This window comes from Mustela putorius, unplaced genomic scaffold (assembly GCF_011764305.1).
Source record: "Mustela putorius furo isolate JIRA1106 unplaced genomic scaffold, ASM1176430v1.1 tig00000238_pilon_pilon_pilon, whole genome shotgun sequence".
NCBI classification, from domain to species: Eukaryota; Metazoa; Chordata; class Mammalia; order Carnivora; family Mustelidae; genus Mustela; species Mustela putorius.
The window spans coordinates 862,940-869,404 of NW_025421324.1; the positions used below are offsets into that span (position 1 = coordinate 862,940).

The 6,465-nt window shown below is 46.2% G+C and overlaps 1 long non-coding RNA gene across 2 annotated transcripts in view; it reads right to left on the bottom strand.

Annotated features, from left to right (window-relative positions):
• Positions 1 to 6,382, bottom strand: part of LOC101681628 — a 39,827-nt gene extending 33,445 nt beyond the window's left edge. For both annotated transcript variants that reach the window (XR_201392.3, XR_001177552.2), the window contains exon 1: positions 5,760 to 6,382. This is a non-coding gene — a long non-coding RNA (uncharacterized LOC101681628). The remainder of the gene's footprint in view (positions 1 to 5,759) is intronic.
• Positions 6,383 to 6,465: the final 83 nt, after the last annotated feature.

The window sequence follows — 6,465 nt, forward strand, 5'->3', positions numbered from 1 at the left end:
TCAGAAAGTGATGTGTTTTGTCTAGGTCACACAACTAGTGAGCGGCCGACCCAGAACTCTAACCCAGGAGACTGAATCTGAAGCCACTGTCCCTACCACTGAGGGTTCTGGACACACTGTTGGAATTGCCTGTCAGAAGACCATTTCTTCAGGGTCCATGCCCTTAAATTCATAGATTCCTCACTCTCTGGTACTCCCTAAAAAATCCACAAGAGGGGGACCTCTTCCCACCAGTTCCAAGCTGCTGTGGGAATTATGGATTTAATTAGCAGTTTCACAGGCAGCCAGAGAGTTGGCTGGTTACCTGTATAGAATTTGAACAGGTTTCCTGAAACAATGGAGCATATCCTAAGTGGGTGCCTGATCCAATTAGCCCAAATTATTTAAGAAGTTCTCTTTCCCAACCAGGCAGCCCATATTATCCCTCTGCCAATCGTTCTCCAAGCTTGGCGCCCAATTTGCTATGGAAGCAGGAGCTGTGAGAGCCTTAGATCTTTAAACACTAGGCTCGTCTCCCCTGCCCCAAGTTTCACCTATTGCCTAGTAGCCTGGGAGCCTCCAAAACAAGTTTCAGAGGTTCTAGGACCCAGAGAAAATGAAGAATAAAATTGTTTTTACCATTTTCACTCCTAGCCCCACAAAGGTCTGCTCATAATAACTCTTAGGCCCGAGGATGTCCAAATTGTATCTATGCCCTTTCTTAAGGAACCAGAGAACAGGAGTGTGGTAGACACTGCTAGAGGTCACCCAGGTTTCCCCTCAGGAATAAAAGACAGTCTCCCAGCTACAGGGGGGTGCTACTGGAATACGGCCCTCAATGATGAGCCCACACAGGAGCCTCCACCTAGGAAAACCACCTCACCCCAGGCCATACCCATAGGATGCCTATGATTGATCAGTTTGGGAGGGAACAAAGGCCCAGTCCCCTTGATTCAGCCTGGAACACTATGAGAGGTTATCTCAGCTTCAGAACTCACTGTAGGGTCGACTGAGGCCTCTGTAGGTACTACACCAAGGTTCATCCTCCACCTCTGCCAAACTCTACTTGCTTCCTTTCCTTCACAGGTAGCGGTCCTGACAGTACTCCCTAATAAACCTCAAGCAAGTTCATCTCCATCTCAGCTTCTGCTATTGGGTCACCCAACCTGTAGAAGTTGGTGCCAGGATGCTTCAAGAAAGGAGATGGTAAGACAGGATTGTGGAGCTGGATCCTTTGCCACCCAGCCGACAAGGACACCAGCACTGGTTAAGTGGAGTTGGGAGAGTCCCCGGTGAACTGGGGTTGTGTGCTGGTGGAAGGAAATGCACGGGCCAGGTCACGAGGGAAACTGTAACAATACAAGAAACAAGAGGGAAATTGTAACTGTAAGAATGAGGGAATTGAGTGTAGATAAGCTCAACTGATGCACTAGAAAAAAGTAATGAAAGATTTAAAATAATTAATCAGCAGTTAAAAGCATGGAAAAAGTGATGGCCTGCACCAAGGGAGGCAGAAACACCATCACTGACAGGAAGGATAAAAAGGCTCAGAAGGTGGGTATCAAGAATAGATATACTATATGAGATTGGAAAACTTACGAAAAACTGTTCCATGTGTTCCATGGGATACACAATTTTCGAAAGTAATAAGGAATGTTTAGTAAGAGGGGCACCAGCATCACTAAGAAATTCCATAATGGCCCTCCTATACAGGCCTAGAGGGATGGTAGAAAACACCCCTGCTGAGCTGGGCTCACTGACAGCACTAGAAATGACAGGACTTTCCTCCCAAAACAGAGACTAGGGGGCAGCATATCATCATTAGAAACCTATTACCATAGACCCCATAGTGTGGGCTCTCACTTACCAAAGCTGATACAGGTTTCTGACACATGTCAAATGTCTAACCCACTAGCAGCAAAACAAAAGCCAAGTCTCCAACATGGCATCATACCTTGAAGAGACCAACTAGCCTCTTACTGGCAAGTTGATGATACTGGATTCCTTCCACTCCAAAAGGTGACGCAATTTGTTTTGTCAGGAATAAATACATATTGCAGGCATGGTTTTGTCTTTACTGCCCACTGGGAATCAACTATCACCATGCTCTAAGAGCTTACAGTGTTTGAACAACAGGCATGGGATCCCATCATATCAGACCAAGGACCCAGTCTTTAGCAAAGGAGGTATAAAGTGAGCGCATGACTAGGAGACCCACTAGTAACATTACATATCACATCACCCAGAAACCACCAGCCTGATACAGTGTTGGAATGGGCTGGTGAAGGCACAGCTAAAGCATAAACTTGAAAGTGACACCTACAGAAGATAGGGTGCCATCTTCCAACATGCAGTGTCCACTTTAAAATAGCAACCTTTATATAGTGCTATGTGCTTAGAATTCATGAGTCCAGAAAGAAGGAAGGAAGCAGGAATGGCCTTCTGACCATTAATCTTGTGATCCACCTGGGGAATTTGTACTTCTTGCTCCTATAAGTCTAGGCTCCGCAGGTTTAGAGGTCTTGATTCCCAAAGGGAAAATGTGTCCAACAGGGGACAGAGCATGACTGCTGCCCAGGAACTTGGGCTCCTTTTGTGAAAGGACCAGCCGGCAAAACGAGACATCACTATCTTGGCCATAGAGAGGGTCCTGATAACAAGAACAGAGGAGGCAGGGCAGCTGCTACACAAAGGAGATGTTGGCTGTCCTGATACCAGCTACAGTACCTATAATTCTTCCCACTAGCTTTCCTTTTCTAAGTTGCCACCATGAAGGGAGACTCACAAGAATGCTGAAAGAGCTGCTCCCAGACTGTATATGAAGAAATGGATCCAAGTGGCACACAAGGTGTATGGACAGTGGTGGATGCCTGGTCTCCATTCAGGAATGAAGGACTTATTCTCCTGGCCGTAAGGAGTGCTCTCAACAGAAAACCCTCAGCTATCAGCCCCCTACAGGCATTTCCCCAAATGAAGCAAACACACTCATGCCATTTCAGGACAATTCTGAAGGGTCATCCCAGCTTCAGAACACCCATATGGTCCACTGAGGTCTCTACAAAGACAGCATCAAAGCTCAACTTGTCCCTCTCCTCAATCCTGCTACCTTTCCTTCCTTCCACAGCTGTAGATTCCAAGAGCACTTCCTAAGAAATCTCTTGTATGTTCATCTCTGTCTCAGAACCTAATTCCTGGGGAACAATGTATCCATGTCAGGGGAAGAGGGGCTTTTGATCACCTACCCAGAAGGGTAAGAGCGTGTGACACACAGCAACGATGGTACCACCAAAAGCAACACTATGAAACACTGTGAGAAAGAAAACTGGGCAAGTGAGCAAGGAGGGAGTGAGCAAGAAAGATGCTGTAAAGGAGATGCAACGTGAGCAAAGGAAAGGACCTCCTGAGATAAGGTCCTGGAGAACAGAAGGAATTTGGGGCCTAAGGGTCATCAATGTCCTCTTACATAGGAAGGACAGAGACTGAGAGCAGTAATAGTTAAGGAGAAATGGTGCTATTTGAAGTCCCCTTCTTAATAACCATCTAAAGATACCCATCCTACTGTCCATCAAGATGGACCTTAACTCTCCCCTTTGTGTCTCCCCCTTCTCTTGTTAATCTAATGTTTTTACTAGCATCTATAAAACCCATGAGGGGAAGCCTAGACAACAAATTTGATAAGACTTCTTGGACTGGGGCGCCTGAGTGGCGACTGCCTTCGGCTCAGGCCATGATCCCAGGGTCCAGGGATCAAGTCCCATATTGGGATCCCAGCTCAGCAGGGAGCCTGCTTCTCTGACCAAATAAATAAATAAATAAAATCTTTAAAAAAAACAAAAAGGCTTATTGGACTGTTGCTTGATTTTGCAGCAGAAAATTTACATGGGGGGGTGCATGCAAAAGTGTCCTGCTTAACCACAGTGTTTATCATGACCTAGGTAATGGGTATATTCAGTGGGTGAGTATAAAGCCAAGATCATCATAAAGCCAGTCCCACATGGCTTGCATATAAAGCAGATCAGCTACTTGATGTAGGACATTCCACTTGGAATTTATAGGGATTGTTAACAGTATCCCTTGTCAGGGTAAAGAGACCTCACAATGGCTTTTATCCAATCCAGCAGGCTGGCCATTTCCTCAGGAATAACCCTCTGTGTATCTGGATGGTGTATAGACATCTGGATGGTTCCACAGTAACCAATGGGTCCTGTAACAACCCAAACATGCTCTTCCATTCTGAAGCATGTAAAAACAAAAATACTGCCCCTAAATTCATCATGCTCACAGTCCATTTCAATAAAGGTTCTTCAGGAAGTTGATGATCTTAATCTACAAAATAAAACAACTCTCTCACATTGTACCTCCTGGTTTCAGTAGTTTCTTGGTTTTGCCCTCTCCCATCTGGCCAATCTTCTTATGACCAGAGTCTTAGAGGTACTCTGTTTTCCCCATATAATTTTTCCCTTCAGAGGCAGATTTGAGACCAGTGGTGAAAATCAGATTAGCTAAAATCTGAGCTTGGTCCAGCATCAAGGACTCACCAGCGTTCTCCTTCCTTTCATTTTTTCTATTATAGAGAACAATAACCAAAAGATTATATAGTTTGCCTTTTTCATATTAGTTTCCATCACCTTTAGCATCCAATGAATCAATTCCCCAGGAGTTGGATCTACCTCTAAATTCCATTGGTAAATTTTACCTTTAGTAATTGGTTACAGCACAATTACTATTCCACACTTTGGGTAACTATGGAATCAAAGGTTCCACCCTGGAATCAAAGGTTCCTCATCCTTTCCTCCACCGTTTCATCTTCTTTACCCAAACTACACGTTTCCATGAGCTAGGGCCTGGCTAGCAAATCCTACGTCTGATACCACTTCTAGTGACACCACACAATTCTCCAATTCTCCAAAAACAACTGGCTGTTCAACAACTCAATTAAATTCTGACACTACCTGGAGTTAACATCAAATCCCACAAATTAAAGGACTCAGTCCCACCAGATTGTCCAGCTTCAGATGCCAGTGGCAAGCTCCAGGTTGCCACCAGCACTTCTGATCAACCAGTTACAAATTCTGGGGTTCTATGACACTCTCCTCAGGTTTGCTATTTTGCTGGAACAGCTCACAGAACTCAGAAAACACCTTACTTATATTTACCAGTTTATGACAAAAGGTACAGGTCCAGAATAGCCAAATGGAAGAAATGCACAGGACGAAGTATAAAGGGGAGTGATGTCACGGAGCTGTCAGGTGCTCTCCAGCTGTGACCCGTACTAGCAACTGAGTAAATTCACCAACAGGAAACACTCAAGAGATTGAGAGCTCATTCTGGAGTCCTCCTCCCTTCCCCGCAGGTTGAGGGTGGAGCTGAAGTTTCTCACCCTCTAATCACTTCCTCTTTAAGTCACCGGCCCCATCCTGAGGTTATCTGGGGGCCCACCAGAAGTCACCCCTCATTAGCATAAGTTTAGGTGTGATTGAAAAGGGCACGTATAAATAACAAGGAAGTTTTAAAAGATTTTAGTTCTGTGCCAAGAACAGACACTGGAGACAAAGATCAAATATATTTCGTACTATACCACAATTACTCTGAGATGATGAGGAAGAGTCCCTTAAAAGAAATTCTCAAAGAATTGCCAGGACTTGGTAGTTCTGAAACTCTTGGAGAAGAACTCTAGAATTAAAGAGCTCACAGGTTTTAACTGCTGTTCTGCCAATTAACTTCCCCATGCTTCATTTTCCCCATCTGCAAAATGTAAGTAATAACAGCATCATACTTACTTCTTAAAGTCGTTCCAATTGAAGACAGTATTATGAAGTGTCTGGATCCATGCGGGAACGTGTATAGAGCTCAGTAAATGTTAGCTTTCACCAACATGGATACACGGGGATGGGACACACAAGTTCTAGTCCCTGTTCCTGGCTCTCCTGGCTGTACGCTCTGTGCCCCCTCCTTAGTCACTAAACTATCTCTGGGCCAGTTTTCTCATCTGTAAAGTGAATGTGTGGGTGTCCCCACGAGTTCAGGGCCCCTTCCATCAGGAAAAGTCTGCGTCAAATGTGACTCAAAGATTCTCAGTCAAGGTGATTGAAGGGTGCTGGTGCCAGGGGCAGAACATCAAAGATGGAAGGGAGGCGCTCTCTGGCCAGAGGTAACACACTCGGCAACCAGCTTGGTCACCAGCTTGGTCACCAGCTTGTGCTCTCCCCGCGCCTCCCTTCCCGAGTGGGCGGCCGAGTGGAGTGCCAAGTGGGTCTGGAAGTTAGCTGCCCCAGGAATTTAGTCCAGGTTTGGAGAGTCGAGGCTTTCACCAGCCACACCACACTGCACCCACACACAACAGGTTCGTGGGCGGCTGCAGCGCCCTTCCAGGGAGCTTCCCTCCGCCCAGCGGCCCGCGCAGGCGCCGTCGCAGTTGGAGGAGGGGCGGGGGCGGGGCGGGGGGCGGGGCGGGGGAGGGTCCCGGGCGCTGGGTTTTCTCCACCT